Source organism: Mauremys reevesii, linkage group 1 (assembly GCF_016161935.1).
Source record: "Mauremys reevesii isolate NIE-2019 linkage group 1, ASM1616193v1, whole genome shotgun sequence".
NCBI classification, from domain to species: domain Eukaryota; kingdom Metazoa; phylum Chordata; order Testudines; family Geoemydidae; genus Mauremys; species Mauremys reevesii.
In genome coordinates, this window is record NC_052623.1 from 277,853,010 (window position 1) to 277,871,607 (window position 18,598).

At 40.0% G+C, this 18,598-nt stretch overlaps 1 protein-coding gene across 3 annotated transcripts in view; it reads left to right on the forward strand.

Moving 5' to 3' along the window:
• The first annotated feature begins 1,124 nt into the window (after window positions 1-1,124).
• CDK17 (cyclin dependent kinase 17) overlaps window positions 1,125-18,598 on the forward strand; it is a 204,350-nt gene continuing 186,876 nt past the window's right edge. Inside the window, exon 1 of one of the 3 annotated variants that reach the window (XM_039495321.1) lies at window positions 1,125-1,534. The gene's annotated coding sequence lies outside the window, so the exon portion shown is untranslated. Of the gene's footprint in view, window positions 1,535-1,893; window positions 1,913-18,598 lie in introns of those variants that run through there. The other 2 variants (XM_039495307.1, XM_039495313.1) reach the window with 2 other exon arrangements.

Here is an 18,598-nt window from a genome sequence, read left to right on the forward strand (position 1 = left end):
CAGCACTTCTCCTGGGTAGGATGGGATAGGAGAAGGGTTGCTTTTTGGGGGACAGCCCTCTTTTCTTCACATCGGGTGGGATGTGTGTAGGGAAGATATTTTGGGGAGCAGCTCTCTACCTGCTAAAAGATGTGTATGTTTTTGGAAGCAGGGGTAGACCCTCTCTCTGCTCTGTGTGTGTGTGTGTGGGGGGGTGGGGTATGGTGTTTGGGAGGGGTGGTGTGTGGGATCTTGGAGGGGGAAAGCACTTTTCTAGGGTGTGGGGGGATGTTTGGAGGGGAAACCCCTTTCCAGGAGGGGTGAGCGTGTAGGGAAGTCCCTATCTGTAGGTTTCAGAGTAGCAGCCGTGTTAGTCTGTATCCGCAAAAAGAACAGGAGTACTTGTGGCACCTTAAAGACTAACGAATTTATTGTAGCATGAGCTTTCGTGAGCTACAGCTCACTTCTTCGGATGCATAGAATGGAACACACAGACAGGAGATATTTATACATACAGAGAACATGAAAAGGTGGAAGTATGCATTTCCCTATGTTAAGTTCTCCTCACACCTTCTATTGGCCATCTTAATTATCACTTCAAAAAGTTTTTTTTCTTCCTGCTGATAAGAGCTCATCTCAATTGATTAGACTTTTCCTGTTGTTATGCATACTTCCACCTTTTCATGTTCTCTGTATGTATAAATATCTCCTGTCTGTGTGATCCATTCTATGCATCCGAAGAAGTGAGCTGTAGCTCACGAAAGCTCATGCTACAATAAATTTGTTAGTCTTTAAGGTGCCACAAGTACTCCTATCTGTAGGCGATGCGTGCGTGGGGGGATAATGTGGGGGGAGGGAGGAAGCCCCTTTCCAGGGTGTGTATGTGGGGGGAGCCCCTTTCCGGGTGAGGGGAGGGGTGTGGGGAGACACGGGGGAAGCCCCTTTCCCTGGCGGGGGTGGGGACCCTGTGCTGTGTCCGGGCTGGGGCGGGTTACACTTGCAGGTTTGCAGCAGTAGCTGGAGCTGGCTGCCCGGCGCCGGACCGGCTCTGCAGTGGCCTCCGCAGACACTAGGTGTCGCCCTGGCCCCGCTCTGCCTCGGCCCCCCCTCCGGCTCCGGCTGCGCTGTCTCGGAGCGAGTGGCTGGAACAGGCAGCAGCGCCGCAGCCGAGGGACCCCTGGCAGCCCGCCTCGCCCCGCAGCAGCGCGTCCCCAGCGCCGCGTCCTCGCTCGCAGCTCCCACCGGTGGCCAGCGACTCCCTGCCGAGGACCGGCCGCCGGGGGTGCTCGGGGGTGGCCGCCGGAGCGGGGTCGGGAGCCGCGGAGGCGGCGGCGGCTCGCGGAGCAGCCATGTTGGAGAGGGGAGTAAAGTGACTCTCGGCGGGGAGGGGAAGGGAAGCCGCCGGGGCCCCGCAGCGCCTGGGCGGAGGAAGCGGCTCTCGGGGCGGCGGAGCGAGGGGGCTCGGCTCCCGGAGGCGGCTGCGTCCGGCCGCGCTTAGGAGGGGGAGGAACCGCCCGCTCCCCCACTCCGGACCAGCGGAGACCCGGCGCGGCTGGTGAGTTGGGGCTGCCCGTTGTCTCCTCTCCCCGGGGTGGGGTCCCGCTCCCGGGGCTGAGCCGGGCCGGGCCCGAGGGAGGGGGCAGCCTTGGCCCTGGGTGGGGTAGAACTGGGCCCGGAGGGGGCTGGGCCTGGGACGGGCGAGGGGCTGTCAGAGCAGCGCCGGGGGTGACCAGGTGCCGACGTGGCTCTGCCCCCCCCCCGGCCGTGACCCCGTGGGGCTGCCAGGGCCGCTCCGGGGGCGGGACAGGGTCGGGGTTACGGCCGCGGAGCCCCCGGCCCCTCCTGCGTTTCCGGGATGTGACTGCAGCAGGCGAGCGGCGGCCCGCGGGGTGACACAAATGGGTCCCGGCGGCGGCCCCGCGGCTCCCTGGAGGTGATGCGACGACACTGACTAGGGCAGCCAGGATGCGGCGGGATCCTACCCCGTTGTGTGCGGGGGCGTGGGGAGGGAAGGGGGAGTCCTGGTGGTGTTGCTGCTACTAACCATTTTGAAAAATTGAAGGCACAAGCAAGTTAGGCCTGAAGGAAAAGTTGATTGTTGCCGTGAGTGACTGCCTCGTTCAATGTCGCTGATGTGAATTTTATTCCTAAGCTCATTTCTTCCCCCGCCCCCCACCATGAAAGATGTTTCTCTCCCTGACAGCCCTTCTCCTCCAGCCCCCACACGTATGACACATGCACTTACACTGCAGGGTTTTTTCTCCTCCTCATTTTTCCTTGACTAAAGATTGTTTTTGCCCTAAGCTTTGGGAAGGGTTTTCAAATGATAGGATCTATGAACACTTATTGACCCTGAACGGCTGTGAATTCCCTCTCTCCTTCCCCCTCCTCTCTGGGGTCTGTAATATCGTAGATGCAGCATGCGCAAAATAGCTCTTCTCCCACAAGAAAGGGGGAAACCACTTGGCATGAATCACATTATATTTAGTGGAAAGTCATCACACTTTATATAATAGAATTCACAGAAATGGAATAGCTGCTTCTCAAACAGTATTTTTCTGGCCTTGATCCCTTTTATCTCTCCTCTCTGCAACATTTTTGGTTGCTGGAGAGAATTTAAAAGTTGCTTTGAATTTGGTACTGTCCTTGGCACCTTGTTTATGACAGTTAACAATATTGCCAGTGCTGTGAGGAAAATCAGGCAGAGGCATATCATAGCCGAGGCCAAAGAATTCCTTTCAGAAATTCTGCATGCTCCCCCCCTCCCTACTTTATTCAAGGGTACAAAGTAAAAAAAAAAACAACCCGCCCCCCACCCCAGACACCTACCTTGTAGTCACTCAGATTTGGATTTTGTGTTGGGGCGATAAATGTTCATGTCGCTTTTTTAATTTATTTATTTTTAATTGCATTCATTTGAGTTGGAGAGCTACTTGCCCTGAAATGGGAGGTTAAGAGCTTGGATGCTTTGGGGCAGATTAAAGCATTTATGGAAACTGGGACTACTAAATTTGGATTTATTTTTATATAAATATAGTTCAGAAAGTAAAGTAGATGATCTGGCATTGTATCCGTTTATCCGTTTTAGATAAATTGAGATGTGCTTTATTGAAATTCCATGTTCTGATTTTGTGACACATCTGCATACTTTTGTTAATGATTGGAGACAAACTAGGTTTTGCCTAATTAACATTAAAATACCAAATATAATTAGATATTGAACTAAGTCTCTAAAATAGTTTTGTATTTTTACTTGAAAGGACAATGTAATACAGTATATAGAAGTAGTTACCACATTAAGCTGGTAAAAGGTCATTAAATGTTCAGCCCCCAAAACATACTTTTTATTTTGGTGTAACTATTTAAATAGCTTTGTTTTTTACAGGACAGACTGTGGATTATGAGATCTTCAATAAGGAGAACATGATATTTAAGTCCCTATCCTGCAAGCTGTTCTCCACACATGAGAACCTACCTCTGCAGAAAGCCCCACAGTAGACAGTGGGGCTCTACTTGGGTACAGAGGCTCCTCTGCATGGAGCAGCTTGCAGAACTGGACAAACTCATGAGTAGAAAGTGGAGGGTTGTTTCATCTCTTCTATGGGTGGAGAATGTAGTGTCTTCGCTGACCTTTTATTATGTAAAACACTAGAGATAGTCTATTAGCTACTAATAAGCAAATATCTTCAAAATATTCTGAAGAATTCCATTTATAACAGTTGAGAACAAAATTGCTTTTTCTCAACCATCCTTGCTTTAATTTCTCCATACATCTTATGAGTCTGAATAAACATGATTGCTAGTTAGTCTGAATATTAAGAGTTAATATTCTGTGTGATTATATTGATGAACAGTTGTACTTTTAGAGTAGAATTGTGCAGAATTTTTTAAAATTGATTATCAGAATTTAAATCCTGCTCATTTATTAAATTACTGTCTGCTGCTGAAAGGAAAAACTAGGCTTTTAGTGTAGTGTTTTATTTTATTCACAACTGTTTCAACTAGTCTTAATAAAACTAGGTTCAGTATAGTGTATTTAAACAGTCCAATCTGAAAAGTGCACCTTTTTTTTCAAGATGGAAAAATAAAGGATTTATTCAGAAAAGGGTAACCTGGAGAAGGATTCAATGAATTCACTATATGAATCTCTGTTACACAAATACTTTTTTTTTTTCTTGTTTTCCCTTTTTGGTGAGAACATTGGAAACCAGGGGAATTTCACATACTTTTCAGCTTTTACTCAAGAACAGCTAAACAACTCTCTTAAAAAGCACATAGCTAATATCTTCTGCACTGAATTTTTAGTTCAAATGCAGTTTTAAAATGCACAATATAATGTCCCAAACCCAGGATTTATCATGGAAATACTGTTCCTAGCTTAAACATTGTGGTAAACATGGTAAACATTGTGTTTGTACTATAAATCATTAAAAATGTTTACTAACTATAATTCTCTGTCCTCTTCTCCACATCAGATAACTTTCTTGACATGTGTTAATGAAGGGTTAGATGACACTTAAGTGTTTCTGTTAAAGCCCCTAGGGTTTATAAATATGTTGTAAAAACATTGCTCTACTTAAAAACATGGTATAAAATGCATTTGGCCAAGAAGTTCCAGGAATGTAATGAAATATGTCTGTGCTTCCTAGCTGCTGCTTGCCTGTGGGGTGAGCTTTGATGCCCCATTGGCCAAAACTTCACATTTACACTTGAAACTAAATAATCCTCTGTACTTAAATCAATACACATCTGTCATCTTGACTAAACTGCCTGAATAATAGCTCTAGCAGATGTTAGTTTCCTCCTCTTTTGTAAAGGGAGGTGTTAACTTCAAAGCTCAGTTGAGACCACTTAAATAAGAAAACTTCTAAACAACAATCTAAGCCCCAAAACATTCTTGGGTTGTGATATTTAACCATTGATGTTGACTCTTGCAATGTGGGGGAAAAGGCCATAATTAGATCCTGCTTGCCAATTCAGTGCACACGAATCCAAAAAAAAAAAAAAAATGAATTTCAGCTTCTATTTAATCTAGTTGTAACAGGAATGTATATTTAATCAAAGTACAGTGTAGCCATCTTGCCTCAAAATAACCTCGGTTAGTGGTTCAGTTTGTAGTTTTTGAAGAGTGTAGTTTCCTTGGCAGATTCCAAGTGACTAGTGAAAGAACTGATAAATGTTAGTTGCTTAATGGAGGTGGCCTTTTAATAAAGTAGGAGCAGAACTGTATTTGGTAGACTTAGGTTGGGAATGTGGGGCAGGCTGAGGAAAGGAAGTTGCCTAATAATCTAATACAGATTGCACTGCATTTGCCTTCTCCCCCGCCCCACCCCAGTATATCTATACTTCCACTTAAGTATATTGGAAAGCGTTACTATTATTGGAGTAAAGTGTAAAGTCATATAAGAATACAGTTGCATTTTTAGAACTAGGACCAGACAGAGTAATAGATATTTATAGAGTTTATGGCCAGAAGAGTCCACTAGTTCATCTAGTCTGACCTGCTGTATGTCGCAGGCCATCGACACCACCCAGCATCCGCACACTAAACCCAACAATCAACATTAGATGAAAGTATTATAGGCCACAGGAGACTAAACTGTTATGTGCCACAGACAGTGAATAGGACATACCGAGATGCACTGATGCTCTTAGTCAGTCTGGAATCATAACTGTTGTTTATATGGAATTATGGAAAGTAGAGATGGAAAAGACCAATTAAGTCATTTAATCATCCACCTGCCAATGTAGAGTTCTTTTCCTTGAAGATGATTTAGTACTTAGATCCTGTCAGTATTGGGGAACGAACCATACCAATACAAAATTCTCTGCCACATTTAGGTGTTTGAGTTCTAACACAAATTTTTTAATTGGTTCAGTATGGAATAGTATATTAGCATAGGTCTTGACAAATAACAAAGGAGCTTGGAGGAACTGATCTGAGGAAAGTTTAGAAACTCTATGGATGGCTTGGTCAGGCAACACCTGGGCATGAGGCAGGGAGAGTAAAGGGGAGATGATTGTCTACCTACCATAATCTGAAAAGTAAAAATACCAATTATGAATGGAAGTATAATTGGGCATAATGGAATGAAATTATGCAAGGGAAAACTTGATGAACATTAGGAAAGTTTCTAAACAAAAATATTTTGGGGGTTTTCTTAAAAACATAATATGCCTCATCATGGGTCTTTGTGTTCTAACTTCTTTTCTGCCAATGTGGATGTTGGGGGGACAGGCTGGTCTTGAAGAAGGTTTTAATCTGTTCTTATTTAGAAAGATATTTGGCTTTATCATTTATAAAACAGTTTTTTTGTTTTTTGTTTTACAAGAGAAATAGAAAAGCTAATGCAATGAACAGAACAGTTAAATACAATTATGATGATAAAGGAATGCTAGCATACAAGCCCTATTGCTTTATACTTTTAGTTTTTCTTTTTCTACTGTAAGTAGGCCTTAATGGATGTTGCTATTAGGAATTTTTCTTATGTTCTCCCTTCCTTTGTTTTACTTTTAATCCATTGCTTGCAGTTATACTCCCACACACACACCCTGTTGGTGTTTTCAAATACTGGTAGAACAGTTACCATCTCTCATCACCTTTCTCTCACACAGCTGATGTATGGTTGTTATAAACACCTGTAGGCCCTGATCCTGGATTTACATATGTTCTTAATGTCAATGAGAATAACCACATGCTTAAAGTAAGTATGTGCATAATTGTGTTTGCAAGATCATGACCTTTGCTTCTCAGGAGTATTGTAGATTAGGGAAATTTGCAGTGTGTCATTACACTGAAGTCGTTACAACACTGCAAATTTCCATAATCTAAACTCTTTCTTCAGAAACTAATTTCTCCAAGCATTTTGTTGCTCTTCTCTGAATTCTGTTTGGTTTTTCTGATATTGAAGTGTCCTCATCTGTTTATGTATTTTATTTAGCTTTAAACCCCAAACATGTTTATACAATAATTTTTAGGAACCTTAACAACTAATCATAGACTGGAAGGGACCTCGAGAGGTGCAGTCCCCTCCACTCAAGGCCGGACTAAGTATTATCTAGACCATCCCTGACAGGTGTTTGTCCAACCTGCTCTTAAAAATCCCCAATGATGGAGATTCCGCAACCTCCCTAGGCAATTTATTCCAGTGCTTAACCACTTTGCCAGTTAGGAAGTTTTTCCTAATGTCGAACCCTAACCGCCCTTGCTGCAATTTAAGCCCATTGCTTCTTGTCCTATCCTCAGAGGTTAAGAACAACATTTTTTCTCTCTCCTCCATGTAACAACCTTTTATGTACTGGAAAACTGTTATCATGTCCCCTCTCAGTCCACAATTCGAAAAAAAGTTGAAAAATTGTAGATACTTCAGAGAATGATTAAAGGATTGGAAAAATGCCTGATAATGAAAGATCTAATGAGCTCAGGCTATTTATTTTATCAAAAAGAAGGTTAAGGGGTGACGTATCTCTGTAAGTACCAAAATGGGAAATAATAATTTGATAATAGAGGGATCTTCAGTCTATCAGAAAAAGATATGACAAGATCCAATGTCTGGAAATAGAAGCTAGACAAATTTAAATTAAAAATAAGGTGCAACTTTTTAACCATGAGGGTAATTAACCATTGGAACAATTTACTACGGGTTATGGGTGGATTCTCAATCACTGGAAATTTTTTAATGAAGATTGGATTTAAAAAAAAAAAAAAAGTCTAGTTCAAACCACAATTAAATGAGGGAAATCCTATGGCCTGTGTTATGCATAAGGTCAGGTTAGACCCTTCTGGTCTTCATAATCTGTGGAAAAATAACATTCCTACCAAGAAGCATAAAATACTTGTTTTCTGGCCTCACATCAATTCAGCATCTAGTAAACCAAAGCAACAGTAAAACCCCTTTCACCCTCACCTTTGGCAACATACCTTCAACATCATCCCCTCCCCCCAGCCTGCTCCACTCTCCCCCCCCAGCCCAAACTCTGTTAAGTGGCTTTTATAGCATGCCTGGAAAGTTATCACATTTGTGTTGTTTTGGATGAAAGGAGAGAATAAGGGTGGGCTCTTACAAAGAATACCCACCTATCTTAGCTGTTTTGCTATGCCCTAGAGAGGCTTATTCTCTCTCTGGTCTGTGATGCTTTCTGCGGTCAAAATTGTATTGGCTTTTTTTTGTATGACATCACATTGCAAGATCACATCTAAATTGCTGTCCACCATTACTATCGTTAATTTCCAGTTAATTCCCTCCCATGATTCTTTTCCCCCCTCTTATGTTAAATAGCACTTTTTCATGTTGAATTTTATTTTATTTCCTGTTCAAATTTCTAACCTGTGGAAGTCCTTTTGCATACTTTCTCTGTCCTCACTTGAATTAAGAGTTGTTGAACACATTATTATGTTAATTTACATCAGTGTTTTTGTGAGCAGGAGGGATTCCAGCCCAGCGTCAAAACAAATGCGTATAAGATAAATAGAGTCAGAATTTACTCACTAAGGAATAACCCCTGACCTTAGTGGGAGAGAGCAGAAAATGACATCCTCCCTTCCTAAGCAGGCACCTGATATGGGCTGGGGACAAACAATCCTTCTCCCCAGAAAAGTGCCTGCACTGCTTTTGGGTAGGAATGGAGGAAAGTTAGTGAAGTGGGGACAGAAGGGGACTTCTGCAGCCTGTAGAATCCCAGGGGTAGATCCTCAGTATACCTTTGTCATGGTTTCTTTAAAGTCAGTTGAAGATTGCCACAGTTCAGCACAACTGCACCTGAATTTCCCTTCAGTGGTTTAGCAAAGGTACACGCTCTCGTCTTCCAGCTTCCTAGCCGTTGCCTTTCTGAGTGGAGAGCTGTGTGTGTCTCCCTTCAGACTGTGGTTTTTTCCAGGCTGCACAGTTCTCTGTCTTCACTGTGTAATTCCCAGTACAGACAGGTTGCTCAGGGACCCCTGCTTGCTTTCTCTTCAGAGATGGTTAACAGGTGTAATTGCCACAGTTATAAGGTACCACACACCACTTTCTACCTGAGCCTACTTAATCATTACAGAGAACACAAATTAAAAATAAGAAATAACCTACACGCATGCTAATAAGTTCACCAGAATTAACCCCAACCCTTACATCAGTGTTTCCCAAACTTGGGATGCTGCTTGTGTAGGGAAAGCCCCTGGCAGGCTGGGCCGGTGTGTGTACCTGCTGTGTCTGCAGGTTTGGCCGATCGCGGCTCCTACTGGCTGTGGTTTGCTGCTCCAGGCCAATGGGAGCCGCTGGAAGCGGCGCGGGCCGAGGGACGTTCTGGCTGCCGTTTTAGCAACTCCTATTGGCCTGGAGCACTGAACTGCGGCCAGTGGGAGCCGCGATTGGCCGGAGCTGCAGACGCGGCAGGTAAACAAACAGTCCCTCCCTGCCAAGGGTTTACCCTACAGAAGCGGCATCCCAAGTTTGGGAAACACTGCCTTACATGAATTATGTCAGGAGCAGTCTTTCAACTCTCCACCCAAGAGGATTCCTTTGTGGTCACAAGTTCATCACAGCTCTAGCTCAGAACAAGCACTCAGTCCCTCCAGCCCTACCCTAAGGATTGGGGGCCCTCAGTGGACCAGGGATCCTGTTAGTTTGCTGGATCAGGAAAAAGGCCCTGAGCTAGTTTAAAACCAGGCTATTTAGCCAAAAACCCTTTCTTTGTCTTTTGGTCTCTGGAGAATTCAGTTTGATCTAGTATATGCATACCTCTCCATGTGTGTGAGACTTCAAAGGATTGATAATTTAAGAAGTACGTTAGCATCCCCAGTCCCTACTATAGAAGGAACATAAAATGCCACAACTCATACACAATTACATTTTTAATACAATGTAACCCAAAGGTGTTAACCCGAAGTCAGTGAGGTTTAACTCAATTCAGTGAAGTTCATTCAGTATATTGCAGGAAATTGTCAGTCTGTTACAAAGACAGTTTACACCAGCTGAAGGCAGCCCCCAACTGTCTTTACTGATAATGTTTCTCTGTCCCACAGCTGCTTCTCTCTTCAGCAGCTGTCCTTTTTGCTCCTGCTTTTTACAGGAGTGCTATATATGCTATGATGGAGGCTCCCTCATAGCAGCTGCAGGGCTCCTGTTTGATGCAATATATCCTGCCTCCATAGTTTTCAAAACATATAACTGAGACTTGTTCACTTAAAGAAAACAAAAAACAAAGTGAAAGTATGGGACGTAGCAATCTTTCAAGGCTCAGCATGCCTTCAGTAGGTTTTGAACATGGATAACTGCATTAAAACGAAACTGTGAGAGTGCGCATTTCCTGTGGTTGTGTGTGAATGGGGTTTGCAAAATGAGTTTGGGAAAAACAGTAGTATGACAATACCTTGTAAGGCCTGTTATTAAAATAAAAGGACAATTTCTTGAATAGTTGTTGATGTAAAATTTAATATGTAACTCTAAAGAGTTGAAGGTATTTTATTAACCTAAAATATTATATTAGTACAGTTATAGGTGACATCATAATATAACATAATTGAAACATTCAAAATATCCAGGAACTAAAAAGTACTTGTTTGTTTGTTTGTTCTCAGTTTTATTTAGTAAAGCTCTGGAGTAGAGCTTATATCTAACATACAACGCAAATCTTGTAACAAATGTTTTGATCTGTTTAGTTGTGCAGTCTGGCTATGTCTAGAGTGACATTACCCAGGGTACAATTTGGACTGTTGAACAGCTGTGTCCCCTCAATTCTCCAGCCTGGGGTGTCTTTTATAGTGTGTTGCTGTGAGAGCTACCACTCCTGGTCTGCTCTCACACAGCTTCCAGCATTCAAGTTACTCCCAGTTATATTGTACAGTAGAACCTCAGAGTTAATGAACACCAGAGTTATGAACTGACCAGTCAATCACACACCTCATTGGAACTGAAAGTAAGTAATCCGGCAGCAGAGGACCCCTCCCCACCCAAAAAAAGCAAGCAAATACTGGATAGTCCAATACTGCGTTACATATAAACCACTAAAAAATAAAGGGAAAGTTTAAAAAAAGATTTGACAGGTAAGGGAAGGGTTTCTGTGCTTGTTTCATTTAAATTAAGATGGTTAAAAGCAGCATTTGTCTTCTGCAAAGGAAAGTTTTAAAGCTGTATTAAGTCAATATTCAGTTGTAAACTTTTGAAAGAACAACCATAATGTTTTGTTCAGGATTACGAACATTTCAGAGTTACGAACAACCTCCATTCCCAAGGTGTTCATAACTCTGAGGTTCTACTGTACGAGTGCTATAGCCAGCCACTCTTGAATTACACTGCAGAGCAACGCCAGCAAATTCCCACTCCCAAACTTCCCCAGAAATGTACATCTTGAACTGCTTGGCTCTCTCCTGGATAATATAAGCTCATACAAAATCTGTCATTTTATTAATAGAAAATGATATGCACAAGTCCTGTTATTCCAAATACTTCAATCCAAACACACTGGTTTAGATTAAAACAATAAAACAAATATATTAAATCTACAGAAAGATAGATTTTAAGTGGCTACAAGTAATGAGGCGTAAAAGTCAAAATTGGTTACAAGAAAATAAAAGTAAAATGCAATTAAGGCTTAACTTAACAAGCTAAATGGATTCCAAGCAAAGGTCTCTCTCACCGCATGTTTCAGCAGTCTTACTGACTGAATTTCTTTTGGTCAGCATCCCTCCCCAGTCCAATACTGCTTCCTTTGTTCTTCAGGTGTTGGGGAAGTCATGGGTAGAGGGAAAGAGAGAGGGCATCTGCTCTCCCTTTTTATAGTTCTTTTCTTCTAGAATCATCTACATCTGAGGTTCAGGAGACAGAAAGTCTGTATAGATGGGAACCACAAGCTGTTTCTTTGTCAAGATGTAGATTTTTCACTTACAGTCTCTTTCTGCCGAAGAAGGCCACTTAACCAGGTGATGGTCCATTTGATTTTGTTGACTCCTGGCTGAAGTGTCAGCCTTTTGTCTCTGGGGAACTGGTGTGTGACTGCTCTCTAGATTATGAACATGTCTTATTAATATCATATAGTAGAATCTTATCACTTTACATACAATGTTGCCAGACATATTTTACCATGACAATAGTGCTCAGCAAATTGAGTTTTCAAATGATACCTCACAAGGCATACTTTGTACATAATTTATCGTAGCCCTAAAAAAGGGATAAACATAGGTGTTCAGACTGTTACAGTCTACAGAACCCATGGCAGTGAACCTCCCAGCCCAGGTCAACAGACTGGGGTTTGTGGGGCTTATGCTACTGCTCTAAAAATAGCTGTGTAGACTGTGCTTTGAAGCTGCAGCTCAGGCTCTGAAGCCAGCCCCCCTCCGTAGGTTTGAGAGCCTGAGCTCCAGCCCACATCATGACTTCAATGCACTGTCTACTCACCTATTTTTAGAGCACTAGCATGAGCCCTGCAAACCCAAATCTGTCAACCTGGACTTGGAGGCTTCCTGTTGTGGACTGTGTAGATGTATCCTATGACATGACTTTCAGCAGTTAATAGAGCTTTCATTGGTTAGTAGTTCCTTGCATATAATCGAATATATATGTATAGTGTGTATAAATATAGGGAGGCGGAGAATACATTTTGAAATTATAAAGTCCACTTGATTGTTAATGTATCACTATCAGACTCTGAAATTTAATTTTCTTATATACCAAGGTGAAGCTGAATCCTTAATTTAAAATTCAGAAATAAAAATAATAAACATGCTGCAAGCCTTATAGTAAAGGTGGTGGTCATACATCTTAAGCTGGAAAAAAATTAACTAACCAAATCCTCCTCTGTCCATAAGTTTAAGGCATTGTAAGAATAAATTGGTCATGGCTTCCATCTGTATCAGGCTTTAGTTGCAGCAAACACTAACGTGGTATTTAAATAATTGAGAGGGAAGTCTCTTTCTCAAATACTATACACAAATTAAAGATTGATCATGAATCTTTAAATAATTATCTTAAACGGAAATAATTTATTTTTAATACAAATGTAGCGTTTTCTGAGTAAATGTACAACGAATCAGCTGGTATAATGTGGCCTTCTCTCCTGCTCCATTTTACTCCAGGAGGTGGGAACCCAAGCACAGGCCTATAGTGCCTATCCCCTATTCCAACCCTGACAAGGTTTTAGTTCTATACCTGTGTGGATAGGACCAAACTATATTATAACTGGGTTTTAAAACAGTTAGACTTATACTAATCTATGTTTAAACAACTATTCTTAGAAAGTGTTTTAAATGTGGTTCCATTACGTGAGTTTCTGCCCAGTGTAGATAGTACTCTAGTCACAGGATTTGGCTCTGAGGTCTGAAGTGAGCCAAGCTAGAAACAAGGTTTTAAGGTACCTGAATTATTCTGACGAACAAGAATTTCCATTCTTGAAATAAATGTTGTATAAATGTATGTTGCACTTAAAAACATTTGGGGGGAGGGGGAGCGGTTGCTATATTTGTAAATAGACAACTTCCAATCAGTCTTTCTCTAGTAAAATCAGTGGCGGAGTAAACAACCCACAGTTACATTTGTTTAATGATAAATCTCATGGAAAGGTGGAAGAGGAAGTAGGCTATGTAGTTGTATTAAATATGAAGAACAAAGGTGTTCACTATGTGCTAAATATATTCAGAATAGTTTGCTGTTTTAAAGTCTGTTAAAGGTGACCAGTAATATGGCAGTTTAGATTCTTGTTTTGAACCCAAGTGAGAGAGAATATAGAAAGTACTTGTTGAGAATTTGAATTATGGTAAGTAAATTGATCCATGTGTAACTTTTTTTTTCCCTTTAAATCAGTTTACATGAAGTAAACTGAGATTTAAACACTGCTGGGAAATGACATCATGTAATAATTTAAGGGCATTAATATAGAACTTATGAAAAAATATGAGTGTGTCTGCCTTTAAACTGAAATCCTTTGTCTAAGAACAGGTGCTGTATGTATATACACAATAGTAGAGCTAGGCTCGTTCCCCCCATATGTTTTCTATCAAATGTGACTTAACTCAGTCCTTCTGCAGCCATCTTCTGGTGGTAGTAGTAGTTAATGTTCAACTTGGTTCTTTGGTGTCCTTGTTGATATTTCCAGTTGTGGTGATGATTCTTGTGAGGTCAACAGACTCTTTGCCAGCTATGAACTAATATGAAATATTGGTTTATTTTCACATAGGCCTCTTAGCAGTTGTCAGATGGCAACAGTTTTGGCCACGAGCCTGAAATATCAGCCTCTTATAATACTTTGTTTCCATATTTTAAAAGTAAATCCAGTGTTGTGAATGCTTAACTTTTTGATATACTGCATATTATTTTGTGGTTTACTTGGAGGATTTAGTTGCATTGGCTTTATTGCTGAAACTAATAAATGTCAACCTTAAGACCTTAATATGTAATGGCAAATATTAGCTTTGTCATGTCATCGGTCATTAATTACTCTTCTGCCAAGAAATCCTGCAAAAGATATGGCCAGAATAATTTAGTTACGTAAAAAAGGTGGAGAAATAAATGATAAAATGATTCTGGATAGAAGATAAACCTGTATGACATATGTGTAGATTAAAATGAGAATATTATAGATGGATTTTCTTCTTGTTGCACCTTTTTTTTTTTTGGTTGAAATGCCTTTTCTCTCATTTAAACCTGATCATATTAAAAAATTACTATAAAAAGCCATTAAGTATCATGCATGTACACATGCATGTGCATATAGAGGAAACTCATTAACTAAGAAACCAGTTTGACCAATTGTTCAGTTTCTTGAAAGCTGTCTAATTTAAGATGTAGGTCTTGAGATCTATATTTGAAAGCTTTATTTTTATTTGAGCCTTCTAATTTTTACCAATTTTCTGGTAAGTTAATTATTGATATTGTGATGGTGTGGAGGATTTGGCCCATAGTCATTAGGAAAGAGGAGATTAAGGCCCCAATTCTGCTAAGATTTATGCACATGCTTAATTTTAAGCACATAGATAAATATTTGTAGTACTGGAGCATAAGAAGGGATATTATTGAGGTGTGTAAAACTCTATAGGGGACTAAGGAAGCTGAATGTCACAAAGCTTTCTTTGAACATTAATAATATCTAAAAGCTAAAGCACATGAGCTGAAACTGAGAAGACCAGGTAGTAAGAGGTCAAAAGAAATTTCTTGATGCAAAACCTTAATAGAATACAATAGAAAGTAAACAACCTTAATTTCCACTATGACCATATACCAAAGGAGTACCATGGACAGCTTATACTATGTAATATTCCTTTCTTCTAAATACAAGATCAGACCTAGAGAGGGATGTTGGAAATTTTTCAGTGTTGGATTCATCCAAAGCTCAGATGGGACATAAATTGTAATGCTTTAAATTATCCAGTTTGTGAAAATTATCTTCTCTTAGGTCGATGGTCCAATAAACATAATGTACAGTTAAAAGTAAAAGTTCAGTGACAGTACTAAACGTTTAGGATTCTTTATGGTATTTGTTACCTTTGTCTACTAGCTGGGTTTGTTATGGCAGTGAAGCCAAATATTTAAAAGCTTATGCTATTTACCTTCTGGATTAAACAAAATATAGTGCTCCCATTTGCACTAGTCTCAGTATTTTTGAAACTGATGCTTGTAATATTGGATTGTTTATCAGGGAATGCAGTTAGTCTTTTTAAGAAAGGGTCTAAATTAAATGCTGTTTGTTTATAGAAAACTTGACACATTGTCTAGAAACACATCTGAAAGCAAGATGTCTGATCCATAAGCCAAAAATAAATATGGATTTAGGTACTGAGAAAGGGCATTAAGTGTGAAACCTTATTTTTCTTCTTTGTGCTAAGCAGGGGCAAAGCAGCATAATTATAGATTATTTTGCTCATTAAGATTATGCCTTCCTTTTTAAATTATGGAGTTAGAATAGTGACAGCAAGTAGATGATAGTTTTTATTACACTTTAATCACCACACTTTAATACTTTGAACAGTGTGGTATATTTATTTTTAGTGTGATTGTCTTAATACCTCTTAAAATTTATGTTCTGATCCTGCTTCTGCTGAAATTAATGGGAGTTCACAGTGTACTTAAATACTAACAAATTTGGGCCCTCAGTCTATAGGAATATTTGGGTTAATCCAGAAGGTGAATTCACTAGTAAAATGGTTTGTAGTCATAATTTACAGTCATAGATGGTTAAAAGTTCTTATTTTTGGATCTTTTACACCCTTTGAAATAATTAAATTATTCTTAAATTTGACAGGGACCACATATCTATTTGTTTTTTTCAGCTATAGAAACAAATACTGAAGGGCTCTATTTTATCATTCAAAAATGCCACTCAGCTTTAAAAATCCATATATAATGAGGTAAAACAATAACAAAATATGCATTTCATTTACTGAAGCAGCTAATTAAAAACTATAATTTTAGGTCTGCTCCTGCAAGCGTTTTCCACCATGAATAATCCCCTTGATTTTAATAGGACTAATCTTGTTAGTAAGCCCTACTATATCTAGTAAATATTTGTAAGATTGGATCTTAATAATTAAGCAGTAGGGCTTCCATTTTCTTCTTCATTCCAGTTTATTGGTTTTGCTGGGAGTGAAAGTTCCAATCAATAGAGTAGTAATATATCAATTTTAATGTGAAACTTTTATTAGTTGAGCAGTCTGTTGTCAGTCCATTTTCTAATACGCAGTTTTTAATGAATTTTATTGTTGCACAGTAACTTCAAATTAAGCTTGCAGAATCCAACACACATTATCCATTTGGTTTTAGGAAACCAGTTCTTACATCTTGACTTACTCTCCCTGATTATCAGAGGGGTAGGCGTGTTAGTCTGGATCTGTAAAAGCTTCTTTGCTGCTTTTACAGATCCAGACTAACACGGCTACCCCTCTGATACTTGACACCATGCAACGCACTGCATTTAGCCGTATGGAGTGGAAATCCATCAACCTCATGAAGAAACTTGCACAAATACAGACAGATATCATCTTCCTTTCCAAATGCAAACGGATGGACATCATACCAAATGGACTAAAGGTAAAAAATCCACTGCTATCTACATACTACACAGACCACAGTGAGAGATTATGCCATACTCTATCAAAGAAACTGAGGAACCACCTGATCAGCATCCTATACAGCAAACAGGAAAACATCAAAACGTCTGTTAGTCTATAAGGTGCCACAGGATTCTTTGCTGCTTCTCCCTGATTAGAAACCTTAGAAAATATGGGCCCTATTCCTATGAAAACTTAAGTGTGTCCTTAATTTTAGGTTGATATTTATCACTAACATTTAATTGGACTACTCACTATGCATAGAGTTAAATATGTACATGACTCTTTGCAGCATTGGGGGCCATAGTGTTGACAGCTCGACAATTCTTTCAAATTTCATGAAACCCCTTTGTTTTGTAATCTAAATGCAAATAATTATTATCTTCTTTTTTATTTGGTTGGGTGTGGGAAAGGGACTTGAGCGTTAATTTGCCTTACATGGTCCATATAACTTCTTATTTTAATTACTTCAGTAGTTTTCTTATTATTTTGGGATACAACAAAGTTATTTCTTTTTATTCACCAGTCAGTTGTCACGTTTAACAATTTTGTCTAAGATATTCAGAAGTAACTAGTCATTTTGTGTGCCTCAATTTTTGTGTGCCCAACTTCAAAATCCTTGAGGGTATCTGATTTTAAGGCGTTGTTGAGTGCTGAGCACTTTCTGAAAATTGGGCCTCTTTAAAGGATGTTACCTTTTGAACAACTAGAAATGAAGGTAATAATCGGTAATTGCTTTTGATAGTCTTGGTGTAAGAGGGTTAAAAAAAGTTAGCTGTACTCTGAGAAATGATTGGAAATACCCTGGTGTTCCATGTTTGTGTCATAATGGCTCTGGATCAAATATGTACAAGTAAAAAGATGTTTTTTCTAAATGCCAGTTATGGAAACTGACTGACTCTGGGAGCCCATCTGAATTCCTATTGTGCATCATCTTCAGTAAGAGAAATTGTGCAATCCAGATTTGGCCCTTAGGTCTTGTCTACCCCAGAAGGTTGTATAGTTAAAGTGGTATTACCTCCCTAAGGTAGATGCAGATACTTTATTCCTGTAGGGATGAGGAATAACAATACTGATATGTCACCTTTATACTGGCATAACTGTTCATGCTAAGGCTTTTACTGTTGTGACTCCTTTAGTTTAAAATAAAAATCATACTATAGTCAAAATAGTTATACTGGTAACACTTTGAAGTGTAGACCAGGCCTAAGTGGTACCTGTGCAATCTTAATGTCATCAAAGTGGTTGCACAGATGTAACTGGCCCTATTTCAAAAAACTTTGAAAAATAAACGTAATAAGTAGTTCTGTTGACAAAGGAATGGAATCAAATGTATTCTCTCTGTGCTGTGTTGGCTTTGCAGGGCTGCGGGATACAGGGTTAGAAACCTTTGTCACTAACAAAGCACTTATGATTGTGACTAGGCGCAGGAAGGAAAACTGTTAACTAAGAAAATTCCATTGTTACATAGTCACATTTGTGAGTAGAACCCCACCTTAAGGTAGTGTATGTAGCATACTTTTTTTTTTTCTTCAGAAATTTAAAGTGAATACAAGATTGTGGAATTTTTTAAAGTGTCCTTGAAGTTAATTTAATATAATTGCC